Source organism: Heterocephalus glaber, unplaced genomic scaffold (genome assembly GCF_053883595.1).
Source record: "Heterocephalus glaber isolate CG9 unplaced genomic scaffold, H.glaber_assembly_v1.0 deba00001442, whole genome shotgun sequence".
Taxonomy (NCBI): domain Eukaryota; kingdom Metazoa; phylum Chordata; class Mammalia; order Rodentia; family Bathyergidae; genus Heterocephalus; species Heterocephalus glaber.
Window position 1 is genome coordinate 15,304,073 of NW_028258296.1, and position 19,481 is coordinate 15,323,553.

Below are 19,481 nucleotides of genomic sequence, written 5' to 3' on the forward strand. Positions count from 1 at the left end.
CTATTTTGCTTATTTTGTTTTCTACTATATTTGCTAGAGGTTCTTAGCTGGACTCTTGAGCCCTCCAGAACTATTTTTATTTGTGAATTACAGTCCAGTCATTGTTTGTTGTAGAGGGGCATGGGCTGACATCTCAGAAACTAATACTTTGCTGACATAAGTATCTGAATTTTTACCTTTAGAAGTCATTGGGTAAGATTTTATGCATATGGGATATGTGATCACATACCTAAGATATTTGAAGGAAAAAACAATTGTGAGACAGGGAATAACAGGAATGATTGTTTTGAGGCAAGAGCATTACATTAGAATCATTTATACATTCATATATCCTCCTTTTGATGAACAATTTGAGGCACCTACTTCTTTGATCTGAACCTGTCTTCCTGCCCAGATTGGCAATTTGCCTAGTGAAATTATTTTAATTTTTTAGATGTGATTTCAAATTCTTTTTCTTATTCCCTTATCTCTGTAAGTTAGGTCAGTTCCTTGTACATATATTTGCTCATCATCACATCCATTTCCTTTTTAGTACAGCTCACATTTATCAAACTTGTAACTTTATATTTCTTTTCTGTGTATTTGAATAAACTTGGTTTCTGGCAGTAAACTCTCAGTTCCAGGAGGAAAGGCTACATGTCAGTTTTGACTCTCATGCCCCAAATACTGCTGGAAACAGAATAAACTTTCAATAAATATTTATTGAATACATGGAAAATAAAGCAAATAAGTCAATAAAGATTAGCATTTGGGAACTAGGCCACAAATGGAACTTGAAATTGTAATTTATTTGGAAAAAAAGAAAGGAAAAACTTCCAAATAAACATTTCTTCTATAGAACAAACACTTTTACTGGCTACTAAAGAAAATGACACAAATTCTGTTCAATAGTGGATTATTAAAAATCAGACTCAATTACTTAGAACTTCACTAAACTAAATTATTTCATTGTATGACATGATTAATGGCATATACTAACTAAGCCAGTGCTGTGCTTCCTATTAACTCTTCTGTATCACAGATTCTACTTTTCAAGAAAGTAAGTATGGTGTAAAAAAAAGTCTCACCATTCTGTGTCAGGATAATGTATCAAACTTTCAGGAATGGACATGGGGAAAGAGGGTTTAGAGGAAGAGGAAGAGAGGAGTAAAGGGGGAGGGGATTGAAAAAAGAATCAAGCTGTTTTAAGTGCACATATCCTCTCCCAAAATGATTGTAAACTACATGTACTGATAATATAAATTTTAAAATAACAATAAACTTTCAGGTCCTGGAGGAATTAGTTCACCATTTTTAAGAGGTGAAATAATTATTTATTTAGCCATTGGCTCCGAAAAGCCAGTGAATGGAAGCCATGGTTGCCAGCCTGAGATGCTGCTGGGAGCTCGTGGAGACTTTAGGTTCTAGCGGAAGGAAGCTGACTGAGGTCCTGCCCTCCAGGGAGATATGGAGACTCCAGATACTTCTTGACCCTCTCTCTTTGCTTCATTTCTCTCTTGAGGTAATGAGCTTTCTTTAACTCTGAACTCTCAATATGATGTACTATTTCAACACAAGCCAAAGCAACAGGACAGGTAACCTTGGACTGATACCTCTGAGCCTATAGAACAACAACAAAAACAACAACAAAATCTCCCTTTCTAAGTTGATTTATTTCAGTTATTTGTCACAGTAAAGAAGGCCTAACTTGGACATCAGTAGGTAAAACAGGTAAAATCAAGCCCATGGTATCTCAACATATTTCTTAGGCAGCACCAATTACGTTGACCCATTAGTAATTTCCTATTAAGGGAATAGACATTTTATGTATCTTTGGAAGCTTTTAAAATGAACTAATCTAATTCTCTTGCATGGTACTTCTGCAGTAGAACTATTTAAATTACATTTTCTGAACTTTTAACAGATGTACTTAAGGAATTTAATAGGTAGTATGGTATATGGGAAAAACAAAACCATCTTGAATTTTCAAATTCAATTTTTGAGTGTTTGTTTTCTACTCCTGTGACTTTGGTTAGATTAGTTTTTGAGGCTTGGTTTTCTCTTCTTAAGATTTATATATTATCTTGTATACCTATCTAGTTATACATTTTAAGAACAATAATATAGATTTCAGAAAACACTGTTAATATGCTTGATATTATTGCATCTTAGAATAATAGTGTTGCTAATAATGGATATCTTCTAATTCACAGGTTAAAGTGTTTAGGAAATGATATTCTTCTATGAGCATAAATAAATCAGAGTTGTGCTATAATATACAGTGTAGAGAAAGAAAATAAAATAAATTTGTTTTATGCATACTATATTTTTTAATGGAAAGCTAGTGACATCCATTTATCTATCTGTCCATTGACATAGTTGTGAACATGCAAATTGAGATAACTTGCAATGTACACTGCAAGAAACATGAATAAAGTACTGAAGAAATGTGAGAATCAGTCAGGAATATTCAATATTTAATATTTAAGCCAACTGCCATTGCTAAAATACAACCCATCTCTTTTTACTTAGACTATGTAAACATTTTTTTAAAAAATACTGTAATCAGGCCAGTTTTCTATTAATTCTTGCCAAATTCCTTGCATGATCTCAGTTTCCAGAGACATAACACATTCCTGGGAATAGACTGACACATCTTGTATTTCCTAATTTCTAATTATACCTATAAAAAGAGACAATAATCTTGCAAACACAATGAAAGTGGTATGTTATGGTGTTGAATTTTCAGTCAGTGGAAAGAAAGCAAGATGGAAGGATTCAGGTAATTCAGAGTATTTTTTATGTGGCAAGTTTATTTCATTCCTGCAGAGACAAGCTGTATAAATACATGTTCAACATGAAAATTGAGTTGAAGTCTAGAATCATTTATGCAAGTACTAGGTTCTTCAAGCTTAATATTTAGAAAATGGTAGAAGCAAGAGTAATCACATCAATACTGACAGGTGCTAGTTCTGAATATGTGTTCATACTTAAAGAGAGATTATAATTTGAAGTGATCCATAAGCAACTATGTATTATGAAAAGTAATTTGGCATTCAAAGTGTAGAAAAATTTAGTAATAGGTGCAATTTATATTTGAGAATTTACGAACAGATTGCAGTCATCTCAATAAAATTCATGCATACATGATCTTTAGCAAATAGGAGATAATTAGACACAGACTGAGACTTATGAAAATACAGCAAGGAAAAAGACAGGTAAACAGAGTTTGTAGAAGACTTGAGAAAAGGTAGAAAAGTAAAAATGGGTTAATAACAAACTTGAAAAGCATTAGTTTCGAACAGGCATCACTCTTGATGTCAAGAATGGAAGTCAAGAAAGAGGAATATGATCTTGAGAATTTCTTTCAGAATATCACCAAAAAGAAAGTAGTGGAACATTGAGTCTTGTAGAAATGAATGTAGCCACCAATATGGAGAGAATAGAGACTGTAGATTGACTGCAAATGAAGAAGATATTAGAAAAAAGGCAAAGCAACACATAATCAAGTATAGGAGAACAAATTCTCATGAAGAAAATGTTAATTTGCAAGTTGAAAAGAGAATCCTACTAAGAAATATGGTTAATTCTTTAAAGAACAAAAAGAAAAGAGGAACAACATTAAGCACAGCAGATGGTTCACCTTCTAATATATCCCACAGAAAGACAAGGAAGGACAGAAGAAGGAGGGAGTACCTTTGTTACCTTTGTTCTTTTTCTATAATTCTTGTTTTCTTAGGGTTTCTTCAGGAGACATGGGCTGATGACTATTGGTGGTAGCAGATTAACAAAGCAGGCTCCTGGGTGTGTCTAGGTGGGTCACAGAAGCATGGTCTTGGATACCACATATGGTCTCTAGCCCCCTCTTCTCTGTCACTGTTAACCTGCTTTGCTTCTCAGCCACAGTGTACTAAGCTCTGCATGTCCTTCCACCATGAGGTTTGTGCCTGGGAGCCTGCCAGCCATGTATAGAATCTCCCACACAATGAGATACATTAAACTTTCCCCTTTTATGCTCTTGGTACTGGGCATCCTGTCCCAGCAACTAGAAAGCTGACAACCACAGAAAATTGGTACTATGGAAGTACAGGTGTCACTGTGACTGTACCTGACCATGTGGTTTAGAAGCCTCTGGAATAGGTTTACTGCAGGAGTTTGGAAAGGGTCGAATTTATGGGCTAGAAAAGCTTTAGCATGTAGTAAGCAGAGCCTGATAGGTGACTCTGGTCAGAGCTTGGAAGAGCAGAATGCCAATTGGAATGTGGATAACAAAATCCAGGCTTAGAAAATTTCAGCTAGGAATGGGCATTTGGACTAGAGGCCAGGCATGTTATTGCATGAGTGTTTCTTAGAAAGTGTACAGCTTGTTTGAAACCTTTGCTATAAATGTATGGGAATGTTACTACATACTGTATTCAAGTTCTTGTTTTGGACAAAATGCTTGGTTTTATTTGTAAAGTCACATTGTTATTTTAGCCTGTCTGTATAATGTGCCCAAGCTGTGAATTAGAATTCCTAAGAAATCTTTCTACGGTTTTTTTTTTTGTTTTTTTTTTTTTTTGAGCTCAAAAAAATTGTTTACAATTTGTCCACATCCTGAGACTATAGGAAACTGAGATTAAGGCCAGTGGATTAATGGATGGGTGCAGGAAAATGCAAGGCAACCACAATCAAAAAGAAATAGACAAAGAAAATAAAGGAATGAGACTCTGAAAGTAAGCAGATTAGATTTGAATGAAAAATTCAAAGTTGTATTTGGAAATTTGTGAAGATGATTAGATATCAAGAAGCATATGAACCAGAGTACAAGTGATACCTCAGCTCATGAATTTAATTCTTTCCATGAGTCTGGTCAGAAACTGAATTGGAGGAGAACTGAGTCAAATTCAGTGGTTAGGTTCAATTTTGACCTGATGGGGAAATTTGATTCAGTCCTTGCCCAATTCAGTTTACGTCCAGAATCATGGAAAGAATTAAGTTCATGAACCGAGGTACCACTGTATATGCTTTAGAGTTTAAAGTGAAAACAGATTTGAATATATAGTTGGGAATTACTGAATGAATATCAATTCCTCAAGCAGCACCTGGCCAAAAGAAACACACAAAGCAGTAATAGAAGCAAATGGAATCAAAATTCTACACCTAAATATAGTCATGCATCAATATCAATGTTTCAGACAATGACAGAGCACATAAGCTATAAAGCTCTCAAGATACTATCGTGTCACAGCCATGTCGCTTTTTACAACCACGCTCTATGAGCTCCATGCTGCTCACATTCACATCACCTAATGATACATAGTTAAGTGATATGTGCTTACACATATAATGACATTTATATAATTAATCTGCCCCCAAAGTTTCAAGAATATTTTTAACCTCCACTGAAATCACTGTGAGAAATTTTAAAAATCCTTTCATGTCACTTTTTTATTCTACCTATTTTTATAGCCTTATGATGTGCTTGACATATTTACCTTAAATAAACTGAGTTAATTTTTAAAATTTGATTACTATTAATTCTGTGGAGATTTTTGACGTTACGTTATTGTCTAAACTTTCCGATTTTGTTCTAAAATATTTTCAAAAGCTAAATGTCTTTATGTAACATCACCACGCAAAAGAAAACTATTTTGGCAGTTTCTCGTTGATGTGTATTATTTCTCTATCTATGAAAGAATGATTTCAGCATACTTCTGGGAAAGATGTTGACAGGAGCCACAACAGGCTGACATTTTGGCCAGAATTCTTTTATTTTCTTGGTTATTTTTTTAATTTACTTTCGCAGTACTGGTGATTGAACCCAAGGCCTCTGCACTGAGCTACGTTCTCAGCCATTGATTGATTGATTGATTGGTAATTGATTTTTCATTATGAGACAGGGTCTTGCTAAGTTGCTAAATTACCCAAGCCTGGCTTTTGCTTGTGAGGGTCCAGCCTCAGCTTCCCAAAGTGGAGGCAGGGATGGTTCTTCATGAAAATGTCAGTGGATAGACAACAGAAAGTAACAACAAAACACCCTCAAGCATTTTGCAACTATGGTTTTAGTCCTGGGAAAAGCCGTATATTCAGTCATTAGGAGGTAAGAATTTTTGCATGGCTTTATTGACACAGACAACTTAAAGGGGTGAGAGGCTGAAGTGAGAGTTGACTGAAGATCTCTCAGGAGCCATATCTCTTAGACACTGGTATTGAGGTGTAGATGCTCACCAGAAACAATGGGGAAATCAAAGAGTGTGAGTGTGTATGCACACATATCCAAACACACATACACAGCAGAGAATTCAGTTACAGCCTATTATGGGGAAAGAGAGCTGCAGAATCAAGATCTAGACATGGGGAACAGATTTTTCTCCAATCAATAGAACAGAGAGGTGGATTTACTTTGGATTCAGGCCCTCACAATCACTGCACCAAGCTCCCATGTGGCTAAGTGTTGGGTTGGCAAACAACCACCGGGTTTACAGTTTGCCTTTAAAATGCAAACAATATATATATTTATTTTTACATCCATGCCTGCATACTGATATCCAACTACACAATTATGCAAGAACATAAAGAATGAAGAATATACCGAGCACTAAAATGATACTTCTAAAGTTTATTTTTTAAATATGAGCATAATAGATATAAAATACTCCTTGCAATGTCATTTTAGACCTGCTCCTGTCAGAAGCCTCTAAACTGCTAATGTGAGTTTGGTAATCATGTCATGTTTAGTGTTGTTGTTTTAGATTTTCACTCATACTCTAGTACACAGAAAGCATCATTAATCAATTGCATTTTAAACTCTTTTATAATGAGAATATTTATCTATATATCTAGGTCAATACTCAATTACTTTTGAGATCATAGCCTATGAATAGTCCATGTTTTATGTATCTATTTCACTATAAATTGCTAGTTTGGTATTTGAGTTGATTCATTTTCTCTTTTTTGTTTTATAATACACATAAAGGCCCGATGTGATATGACCCATTGGGTATGAGGACAACCTTTATCACATTGGTTACAATTCTCCAGCTGGCTCATTTTGTTCCAGCTACATTAGCCTCCTTTACATTTCCCCAAACAGGATGAAACGTTTTAATTCAGTAAGTTTCAGCAGATTGGTTTTTGGCAATAATAAAGTGATGATAAACTATTTCAAAACTCTTTAAAGTGTTTGCTTACATCAGAAGCTTAAGGCATAGTTCTTATTGCTGGTGTATAGAAATGCTATTAACATTCTTATGTTAATCTATCAGATAATTTTCTAAATATTTTTATTTCAGTTATATTGTTTTAGAATATTTTCTTCTTTTTTATATAAGGTATCCCTATGTAGCCCAGGCTGGTCTCAAACACAAGGCAATTCTCCTGCCTTAAATTCCCCAGTAGTAGTACTGGGATTTACAGGGTTATACCAGCACAAGCCTCATCCTTCTTATTCTTTATATCTCCTATTTTTTTCTTTTCTTCCTGTACTAATTTATATTTAAGTACAATTGTGAATACTAGCAATGGTAACAAGTATTCCTGTTCTATTCTTGAATTTAATGGGTGGGACCCTTTTAATTTTTAGCATTAAATACCTAGAAAATTTTAATAAATTTCCTTTATCATTTTAAAAAATTAATTGTATTGGTACATTTTAGGTATACAATATGACATTCATCATTGGAGATTTGTACCTTTACATAATACATCTTGATTCTTATTTTTCCCCATTCCCCTGCCCTCCCTTCAACCCCTCCATCTCTCCCTATTTACAAAGGCTTCATTTCCATTTTTTTATTTTTTCATGTTAATTCCATTCCCTTCTTTCCTTTCCCCTTCCCCTCCCATCACTCCTACACTTTTGGACACTTCTTCCTATTTCAAATTCTCAATTATCCATTTTAATCATTTTAACCCTTATTTACACTTTCAGTTTCTCATACTAGAAACTATTTGGTATTTACACATGTGTCCTATTTATTTCACTTAAGAGTATGGCCTCAATCTGCATCCATTTAGCTATAAATGTCTCTAGTTTCTCATTCTTTATGGTAGAGTAGTACTCCATTTTATTAAAAAAAATCTTCTCTATCCAGTTTCTAATTGATGGGTGCTTGGGCTGTTTCCAAGCTTTAGCTATTACAAACTGTGCCACTGTAAACATGGGTGCACATATATTGCTGTGGTATGATTGTTGTAATTCTTTAGGGAAGATACCCAGCAGGGGAATAGCTGGGTCAAATGGGATAATTTGAAATAGGAAGAAAAGGTCCAAAGGGCTAGGGGAAGTGGGAGGGGAAGGGGAAAGCAAAGGAGGGAAAGGAAAAATTATGAGAAAAGGACAAAATGGAAACAAAGTCTTTGTAAATAGGGAAGGGTGGAGGGGGTGAAGGGAGCACAGGAAATAGGGGAAATATAAGAACCAAGACACATCATGTACAGGTACAAGTACCCAATGATAAATGTAAATGTATTGTATACCTAAAATGTACCAATAAAAGAATTTAAGTAAAAAAAAGACCTTCATCAGACACTGGCTCCTCGATCTCAGCCGTGCCAGCTTCCAGAAGCATGAGCCAAATACGTCACTCTTCATTATATAAAACGTAGTCTGCAATATTCTATTGCAGTGGTACAAAATGGACTGAGGAATGTAAAATGAAGCGCTTATTTTCTGAGCTTCCTCAAAAACGTAGGGAAGTACGGTCACTTAACAGAGTGTGCCTTTTGACAAGGGATGGGGGAATGTTTGGTTTGCATCCACCTATATTATACATTGTTAATCTCATGTGTATTTTTTACATTTACTGTTGATTAAAGTGGGAGTCAAACAAAATGCAAAGAACTATAGAGAAGATTAAATATCATTCATTCTAGTATTCGCTCAGGAACCAGATTAAGAGCTGCTGTAGCTCATAGGATGAGAATGAAACCTTCACTTCCTAGTTTGCTAAGCATTTTTGTTAAGTGATTAACCTTTGTGCAATGTTATATCTATATCTGTTTATTATTTTAATAATTAATGCAAAATGTTAGCATTAATAAATCAGTGGATATTTGAATATAATATGAGAAATTATAATGAAAGAATTTTTCTAACATTAATTCATTTTTGCAGTATGGAGATAAATTTTATCAAGTCATAGTAGATAGAGAGAGACACATGAATGTCTGGGTCTAATATACTGTTTTTGTCACTGAAAATAGGTTGAAGTGCCATACAAATTTTTTGAAATAAAAATAAGAGAATATATCATTTGGGAGAACTTGAAGATGTTATAATGTTTATATATATATATATATGAGATATGTGATATATACAATATATCTTTTATATGTATATGATATATTTTTGCTTACAATATAATTAATTCCCTTATAACAATTCTGATTTTCAATCATTTAGCTCCAGTTGGAAGGTCTCCACTCATAAAGGTTGCTATTATTTAAGTAAGAACATTTAATTTTCAGCTACCTATAATGATTAAATTATTTGTTGCGTTGTAACAAAGTAGACTTTTCCTACGTTCGATTTAATCCAGTCTTCTGAAGTTATTCAGGATAAGTCTAATCTCTCAAGTAAGTGCTTCCTCATCAGTTGTCAGTGACAGCTATCAAAAATAGCTATCAAAGGATCTTAAATTGTGTCATTTCCAGTTTAAACATATCATTTTAATATAAATCACTGTTTCCAGATACAGCTATCCTAGGTATTCTCCTATAACCTCTAAAATTGTGACACCAGAATAAAATTCAGTGAAAGACAAAACATGTCCAGGAAAAACTAGCATAGGATTATAGAAAAATATTTTTTGGGTAAGAGTAATAATGTATCTTCAGGTTGATTATTTATTGTGGTACTAATGTCGTATATTTGATATAAAAATGACACATAAATTGGTTTTGCCCAGGTCACCATTGTTTTTCATGATAAAACCAATAGAATCAATTAGAGCTTTGGTTTGACTTCTGTTATGGGATAAATTATGTCCCCAAATGATATGCCAACATCCTTATTTTAGAAACTAGGAATATGGCCTTATTTTTAAATATTTGAGAGTATATTCAAGTTAAGGTGAGGTCATACTGAATAATAGTGGGGCCTAAGCCAACGTGACTGATGTCCTCAGAATAAGTAGAAAAGATACACATGGGCACATGTGTACACACACACACACACACACACACACACACACACACACTGAGACAATTTTGCAGAATGCTATTTGATTGGAGGCAGAAATGAGAGTTTAAAGTTAAGGAAAATCTAGAATTGCAGGGTAGCAGAGAAAAACATGGGACAGATCTTCCCCTGGGTCCTATAACATAATGTGGTCATATTGCCACCTTGACTTTCAATTTATAGCCTCCAAAATGTGAGACAATAAGTTTCTGTTGTTTTAAGACACTCAGTTAGTGATAATTTATTGTGAAAGCAGTAATAGATCGATAAGGATTTTGTACTACTAAGTGGGTTATGATGTGTTAAAATCTGGAGATACCTTTGAGATAAAATATCAGTAGGGGCTGGAGGTAGCTGACATCTCTGTTGTAAATCACAGTAAGGAGGCTAAATAACTTCTTAAAGTGCTATTGGGTTCAGTTTACAAGTATTTTGGTGAGTATATCAAGGATATCAGCTTTTAGTTTTGCTTTTTTGCTGTGTCCTTGTTGGTGATGGTACCAGACTAATGCTGGACTTGGAGTACATGATAGAAAGAATTCTTTCCACTTTTATTTTTGAAATACCAAAAAGAATTGGTATCACTTTTTATTTAATATTTGGTAGAATTTTGCAGAGAAGCTGTCATCACTTGAGCTTTGTGTGGGAAGGGACTTGATCACAGATCAATCTCATTACTTGTTATTAATCTGTTCAGGGAGTGTGTGTGTGTGTGTGTGTGTGTGTGTGTATACTGAGGATTCAACTCAGAGTTTTCACATTGAGTTACAGTCTCAGACCCTTTTTTCATTTTTATTTTGAGACAAGATCTGGCTAAAATGCAGAGCTGCCCATGAGGGGCTGGATTTTCTTACCCTCTTGCCTCAGCCTTCCAGAAAGCCAGGGGTACAGACATGCCACCATGCTGGATTGTGTTCAAGTTTTATATTTCTCCATGACTCAATCTTGGTGAGATGTATGTGTCCAGGAATTTTTCCATTTCTTCTAGATTTTCAAATTTCTTGGTGTACAAATTGATCATAATAATCATATTACTCTAGTGTCAGTTACAATATTTCTCTTTTTATCTCTGACTTTATTAACTTGAGTCTTCTCATGGTATTTTGTAATCTAGCTAAAGATTTGTTGATTTTGTTCATGTTTCATTGATCCTTTATATTTTCAGTCTCTTTTAAATTTATTTCTTCTCCCATCTTTGTATTTTCTTTTCTTTTAGTAATTTTGTGTTTGGTTTGTTATTTTCTAGTTCCTGAGATACCATGATTGCTTGTTTATTTAAAATCTTTCTTTTTTTGTTATAGTCAATGATTATTATAAAGGAACCTGTTAGTATTATTTTTTGTATCCCATAATTTTTAGTTCTTTGGGTTCTCTGTTTTCATTTGTTTGAAGTAATTTAAAATTTTTTTCATCTTGATTTTGTTCTTCATACATGGTTGTTCAAAAGTGATTTTTAAATATCCATGCATTTTTATAGTTTCCAAAGTTGTTCTTATGATTGAATTTTAGCTTTATTGCATTGTGACCAGAAAAGATACTCAGTATAATTTCAGTTTTGAAACAAATTTGTTGAGACGTATTTGATAGCCTATTATAGGGACTATATTAAAAATTCTTCCATATGCTGAAAAGAATGGGTATTTTGCAGGTGTTTGATGGAAATTTATTGAATTTAAATCGCAGGTTAACTTACTATTTCTTTGTTCAGATTTTCTCTAGATGATCTTCCCATTCCTGAAAGTTATGTATCAAATGTTCATTCTATTATTGTATTGGAGTCTATCTCACCCTTTAGGTCTAGTAATACTTTTTTATGTAGTTGGGTGCTCTCATGCTGGGTAAGTAAACAGAATTTTTATTTCTTTGGGCCATATTGACCTATTGATCATTACATGGTGACTTCTGTAGTCTTTTTTGGCTGCATGTGGCTTCAAGTCGATTTTGTGTGGTTTAGATTTGGCTACACTTGCTTTTTTAAATTGTATTTTCATAGAACATCTTATTCTATCCTTGCAGTTTCAGTCTGTGCATGTTCTTGAAGTTGCAATGTGTTTCTTTGAGGCTATATATAGTCAGATGTTTAAAAATCTATTTAATCGCTCCATGTATTTTAGTTGGATAATATAATTCACTTACATGTGCACTAATTATTGATAAGAAAGGTCTCACTACAGCCATTTTGTAATTTACTTCCTACTTTTATTGTAGTTCTTTACTTTTTATCACCATCTTAATATCTTCCTTTATGGTTAAATGATAGATTCTAGAAGTGTGTTTTGATTTTATTTAATACATTTAACAAATTTTAGACTTATTTTAGAATTTTGTTTTTTGGTTACAATGAGTACTATGACAGTTTTATTCTTCTATCTCCTGATTGGTAAGGTGTGTATGAAGAAAGCGAAACCCCTTGATGTGTTGTTTCATTTCTCTTACTCCTTTAAGAATCTTCTCTTTGTCTTTCACTTTTGAGAGTTTTATGACAATTTGTCTTTGTACACACACAGCTGAGTTAAATCTGACTGGTTATATGTGAACTTCTTGCACATGGATATGTGTAGCATTCTCTAGTTTTAGAAAGTTTATGTCATATCTTTGAATATGCTTTCTACTCCTTTGGTATTCTTGAATCTCCCTTGATCCTCACCAATCTGAATATTTGCTACTATTTTAAATTTTTTGTAAATTTTCCTTATTGTTCTCTATTCCTATATTCTCTCTTTCAACTGAATATTTTCAATTTTGAGCTCTGTTATTCTCTCTTCTGTTTGGCCTATCCTAGTACTGATGCCCTCTATCATGTTTTTAATTGTGTGTAGTACATTTTTCAGCTCAAAATTTTCTCTTCATTCATTTTAAAGTCCCTATTATCTCACGGCTAAGTTTCTCTGTTAAAATTTGGAATTATTTCTCTTTATTTTCTTCCACCTTTTATTTCTCTTTATTTTCTATAGCAGTTATTTCAAATGCTCCACTTAAGAGCTCTCATATAATTTACAATCTGATTATTCTCGGGCACCTGAGTTTGACTGTTGGGTAATGTCATGGTTTTCTCAAAACTCTAGCTGGTTTCGATGTGCCATGTCATCTGTACATTGAAGGGTTAGGGCATCAAAGCTTATTCCATTATTCTCAGTCTGGCTTTATGCTTACTTTTCTGACCCTTTAAACAGGTTTCTTATTTTTTCTTTTCTTTTCTTTTTTATTCATTAAGTTCATTGGTACATTTTAGATATATGATACGATGACATCCATCATTGAGAATTTGTACCTTTACATGGTATATCTTGGATCTTATTTTTTCTGATCCTTTAGAAATTTCCACTATTATAGCAGTCAATGTCCTCCAAGTCCAGGTTTGCTGGAAGTCTACACCTTTATTGTCATCATTGTTTCATCACTTGAGGGTTATCCTAGCCTGGGATTTTTCCAAATCCACCATTGGTGTGTAAGTCAGAGCGAAGTAGGGGAGTACCTAGAAAGGACAGTTACCCTCACAAGACTTTCCAGGGCCTTTCCTGTGGTGACACACTGGGAGATTCTTCTCAACTCAGGGCAAAGTCATGATGGATGGGCCAATCCCAGACTCCTGTGTCACACCTGTGGCCTCTAAGGTTCGCAAGCTGGGTCACAAGCTGAGATCAATTTGCCAAGATCAGCACAGCAATGGGAAAAGACTGAGACCTATGCTTTGATAGACTGCCTTTTGATGATATGGACCTATAGCCCAAGAACCATGGCAACCAGCCATAGTGATGCTGGCTGGAGTAGACTGAGGCCATGTGTTTTGCTTGGTATTTGGGTTGTTCTAGAAACTCTGCACAGGCAGGCCTAGGGATGGGGGTTATTAGGATCTTTCCAGTCTTAGGTTTCACAAGTCCAGCAATAAATTTTAGGGCAAGACGTTAGCTTATTACCCTGTGGTAGCCCTAGTGAATGGAGTTTTCCTTTACAATACACTGCCCAAGACTCTTGGCCACTTAGGCTTATGCTAAGCAAGATTGGACCTGAATCTCACTGTCGGAATGGTTCCATATTCTCCAGGATAGACAGCTCACAGTATGCTGGAAGAAACATGACTCTATTTCAGGGTGGCACAGGTTTCTGCTTGATGCAGAGCAGTTTTAGAGCCCCTTCTCCCACCACAGGCAATAGCTATGCTGCCTCCAGTTGAGGGATAGGTGGTAAAGACAGTCCCTTGATTAATTAGGCTGACATTAAACTGTGTTGCACCTTAGTTGCACAGCTGCAAGTGTCTACACATGTTCAGAAGTGGGGTAGTATTCCCCATGCCCACTCCAAGGTTGGCAATGATTTAGACCAAAACTAAATCTGTCCCCTTGAAGCCAGAGCAGGTTTAAGGTTTCATTTGCAAGTTCTAGTCTGTATACAAGTGGAGTTGGTTTCCATTTGGTACTAAGTCTCTTTGCAGTGGGTCTCACATTAGCCCCAAGACAAAACCGTGTGTTAGTTTTGTGGCCCACTCCTGATTGAATGGAGTCCTGCTCCCATCTGCCATTCAATGGTGAGGGTGTGGTGATGTAGATAGCCTCATCACATCACTTGGCTATATTAATCAGCTTTCCTATTGCTGGAAAAACTAACTGACATCTACACTTAAAGAAGGAGAAGTTTATTTGGTTCATGGTTTCAGAGAATTCAGTCCATGGTCAGCTAGCTGGCTTCAAGGCAGAAACATCATAGCACAAAAGCCTGGGGAGAAACATAGCTTAGATCAAGGCAGTCAGCAAGCAGAGCAGAGGAACAGCTGGAGGCAATGAGGCCAGGCACCAGATACAGTCAGCTCTTTATGACTCACCCAGTGTGGTTTACTAATCCCTTACATTGCTCCCAAGCCTATTAAGTTGACCATTAAGCTTAATCGTCATATTAGCTAATACAGTTCCAGCAGCTCAGTCTGTAAATATTGGACAGGTGGTAGGGCTTCTGGAGTGGTAGATTTCTGGTAGGGTTTCATTGTGTTGTACTCGGTACTGGTTTTCATGTTTAAAGCCTGAACTTGATTCCCACTCCCTATCTTACAAATCGTCTGTCTCCATGCTGCACTGCTTGGAGTTGGAAGGATGCAGACAACTTTTCCCTTACTGCATTCTTCAATGTGGCTTTTCTTTTTCTTGTGCTAAAAACAGTCAAAATGGCCACTCACCTTGTTTCCTTAACTCTAGTGAAGTAGTTTGATACGTGAATAGGTGTTCATCTTGGTGTACCAGTGGAGAGGCCATCACTGGAGATTTTTACTCAGCTGCCATCTTGATCTGCCACAACATTCATTCTTAAACCAAATATTATATTAATTAGAATTCAGTTAGTAAAACAAAAAATAATTTTCTTCAGGAAACTAACCAAATAGTCTTATGGAATTAAAGGTAGGAAAGGTTATAAAAATGTAAAAGTCTACTAGATTAGGGCGAATAAGAGAGTCTTAGGAGATACAGAAAACTGCCAGCAATGATCATAGCTACCACACCAAATCTAAATGGGTGTGTAGAAGTAAATTCCACAAGGCCACTGTGAAATCTCACTTCTGACAAGATCCACACATTCACTGGAGTGAAAAATAATTATGGCTTCTCTTTCTCTTTCACCTTCCAAACTTATATAATTGCTGTTCAGTGGTAAATCTGATCCAGATCCTTTCTGTAGGGACTGGAAAAATACAATGTCCACATATCAAGCTCTTGAAAAAGAAGAGTACAAGGAAATACTCTGTGTTTCAGCTCTCAACATATCCTGAAACCTTAACACTTGCTTTATCCAACAATTGCTAAGCACCAGTGTTTTATTCAGTGTTTCTTTGCTGGGACCAGATACCTGTTCTCCACAACAGATGAGTGAAAAGTTTATTTTGCTGAACCTTTTCAGAGGTTTCCATCCACGATCAGCTGGCTGCAAGGCAGAAGCTTCAGAGTGGAAGGGCATGGAACAGGATAGTTGCTTAGCTTATGCCAGCCAGGAACCAGAGAGGGAAACAGACAGAGAAAAGGAGACAGGGACCAGCTGTATTCTCCAACACACATTTCCATGACCCACTCCCTTCCACTAGGCCCTCTGCCTCCTAATATCCCCCAGTGATGCCATGAAATTATGATATCATCGAAATATTAATTCACTGATGAAGTAGGGGCTCTTCTAATGTGATTCAATTATCATCTACAAGCTCCACCTCTAAAAATATGGGCATTTGGGGATACATTTTAGATCTAAATCATAGCAATCAGTTACTATGAATTTCTTAACTAAAGTATACTATGCTTTCCTTCAAATATATCTATGTATATTTTTTTCATCTTTTGTTTCCTTTGTGGAATATTCTTATTCATTCTCTTATTTCCTGGCTAGCTCCTGCTCATTTTAAATCTCACAGAAAACCACCTTCTCAATGTTTTTGTAAAATTCTTGTTTAGCTCAAATCATATTAGTACACATTTCTACTGCATTTTGATATTTAGATTTCTTAATTCTTAATGGATATTATACTTGCTAAATTATTTGTTGTCAATTTTTTTACAAGATTTTTATCCCCATAAAGTACAGGACATACTTATCACATTTACTTTTTCCTAACAGTATTCCTACTATATAAACTCAATCTATCTTAAATTTTTAAACGTATTTTAAATAAGATTATTATAAAACATTTTCAAATGCTTTTCTTAAATGCATTATTAGATTTCGTTTATATTTCTGAAGGAAGAAATAAAGTCTCTGTAGCATAAATTTGAGTAATTATTGTTTTAAAAATCAACTTAGAATTAATTATATGAAACTAAAATTGCTGTTCTTTTATAGGTAATGTCAAGCAAAGGAATGAAAACCAACACGGATTAAAGAACATTTACTGCATTGGCCCACGGAAAGTTGTTTCTACTGATTGCTGGAGAAAAGGGCTGGAAAGTAGAAAAATCTACTTCCTTCAAAGAACTGAAATTTAGTGTGTGAATTCATGAGTAGAATACAAATAAAAAAATTACAGTTATCTACAATATTGAACAAACTCATATATTGTTATTTTATCCAGCTTCCATTTGGAGTCAATTTTGAAGATGCTTATTTTGTCAAATATATTGTATTTAAATATACAAATTTTTTATGAACTTCTTTGTGTGTGTGTGTGTGTGTGTGTGTGTGGTGTGTGCACAAACAATATCTTTTACAACTTTTTGGCCATAAATCAGCAAACCACAAAATGGGGCCCACTTGTAATTAGCAAAATAAATATTGTGAATTCAGGACTTTCAATTGATAGCAGTGCAGTTCTTGCTAAAGGCTCATCTGAGACTTAGGATATTTGAGAGTGGTTGTCTTTTGGACAAATTAGTTACCTCTTTTTCCAAATTCTCTAAACTTTATGTGTTTTTAAGTTAGGCTTACAAGAAGTAACGTACTTGTTCTTCCTTATCTCAGGGACCCATAGAAAGGTCTTCACTGAATTACATTTAATGTTAAAATTGCAGCTTTTGTGGCTGAACAATGTCAGTTTTTCATATAATTGTGTGCAGGCATCATCCATTATGTTCCTCAATGTCCCTAACATAAGAAACCACATGTTAAAGTCTCCATTCAGTTTTGAGCCAAAAAAATGTTTGTGTCTGCAGGCAACCTTGGGAGAACCACATTTTTCCTTTTTGCCTTGACTGCCAAGATGAACAGACATAAATTCAGTGTTTATCTGCAGTGATTGACTCATCACAGGTGTCTGATAATAGCAATTCTTCTGTTCCCATAAAGTGCTTTTCTTCTTGGCAGGCCCTGAAAGGAATGCTTAACAGAATTGCTTTATACTGTATTGAAGCTGATTCAAATTCTTAAAAAAACAAAGCAAAACAAAACAAAAAAGCATTAAGCATAAATACTAAATAATCAAATAAACATGATAATTACATAATCGTGCTATTCAATGAATAATGCATTAGACATCACTAAAAGCTTACCTTAATTTTTATAAAACAAAAGCAGTAGCTTCATTTTTTTATATTTTTTCTCACTATAAGAGTATTGATTCTTTCATTTAAATTTCTTTATGTATCTATTCATCTATTCAAAAGTATATTTAGGAGTCATTATACAGTACTTAGTAGATTAAAGATTGCCTATAATCTGAGCACTGATTTTAATTCTGAAGAGATAAAACCTATTGAAAAATATCAGTTATAATCCATTCCTATATATTCCATAAGATATATTCCTATGTAATATTATCAAATATACAAAAACTCAGAAAAATATGAATCAAATTTTTGTTTAAGATAACATAGTTTATGACAGTGGCTAGAAAGTAAGTATATAAAATTTGAGACATTAACAGGCATAAACTATATTCTTATAAAATAGTAACTACTGTGCCAAGCATGGACCTGTTTACAGAATACTCTTATATTTTAACTACTTATGATGGAAATGAACCTTTTGGGGACCTAAGATGGGATGTCATGCCATAGATTTAAATACCTCCAAAACTCACTCATGTGTTCAGAGGGGGAGCTTTTTTTGGTGATTGGATCAATGGATCATTGGATCACTGGCTCATCAGTGGATTAATCTATTGATAAGGTCCTAGCTAAATGTGCTATTATGAGTTGGAACCTGTTTCAAAGAGGTAGGTTATGGAGGAATGAACTGGAAGGGCTTATTTTTGTTCCTAGCTCACTCCTTTCCTCAATGCCTCTTAGCTATCATTGATTGAGGAGGCTTCCTCCATCATGCCCTTCTACCATGTGTTTCTCTCTTGGAGCCAACTGACGACTGAACCCTCTGTAACCATGAGTCAAAATAAATCTCTCCTCCTTTATGTCATGGGTGTTTGATATTTTGTCCCTGTAATGGGAAAGTAATTAATACAAATATAAAGGGATGTTTTGAATCTTTTTATTTGTAATTTTGTTGATTTGTTTTAAGAAAATAGCAAAATCAGACAAATTGATATAATCATTTCTCATCTTCAAGTAAAGAGAAAAATGATTTTGCAATATATACCTTTCATTTGAATGAGCTATATAAATTAAGCCAATTTGTTAATACATATAGTAGCAAAGATCATATAGCTTGCTTATTGAAATCAAGTAGAAAAATCAGGAGAGGCAGCTAAAATTATTTTAATAGTATTTTAGTTCTGCTAATTCTTCATAGCTAATATGTCTCTCATTTCTGAATTAGATCTTATTAATGTAAATCTATTCATATGCAATTTAACATTGACAAGCTCAGTTATTATCAGATAAAATGTAAAATAGCTAGTCAAACAATGGTCATTCAACATTTTTATATAGCTTAGTTTGCATTAGGCCTCCATGAAATATTTTCCCAACAAGGGAAGTATCAG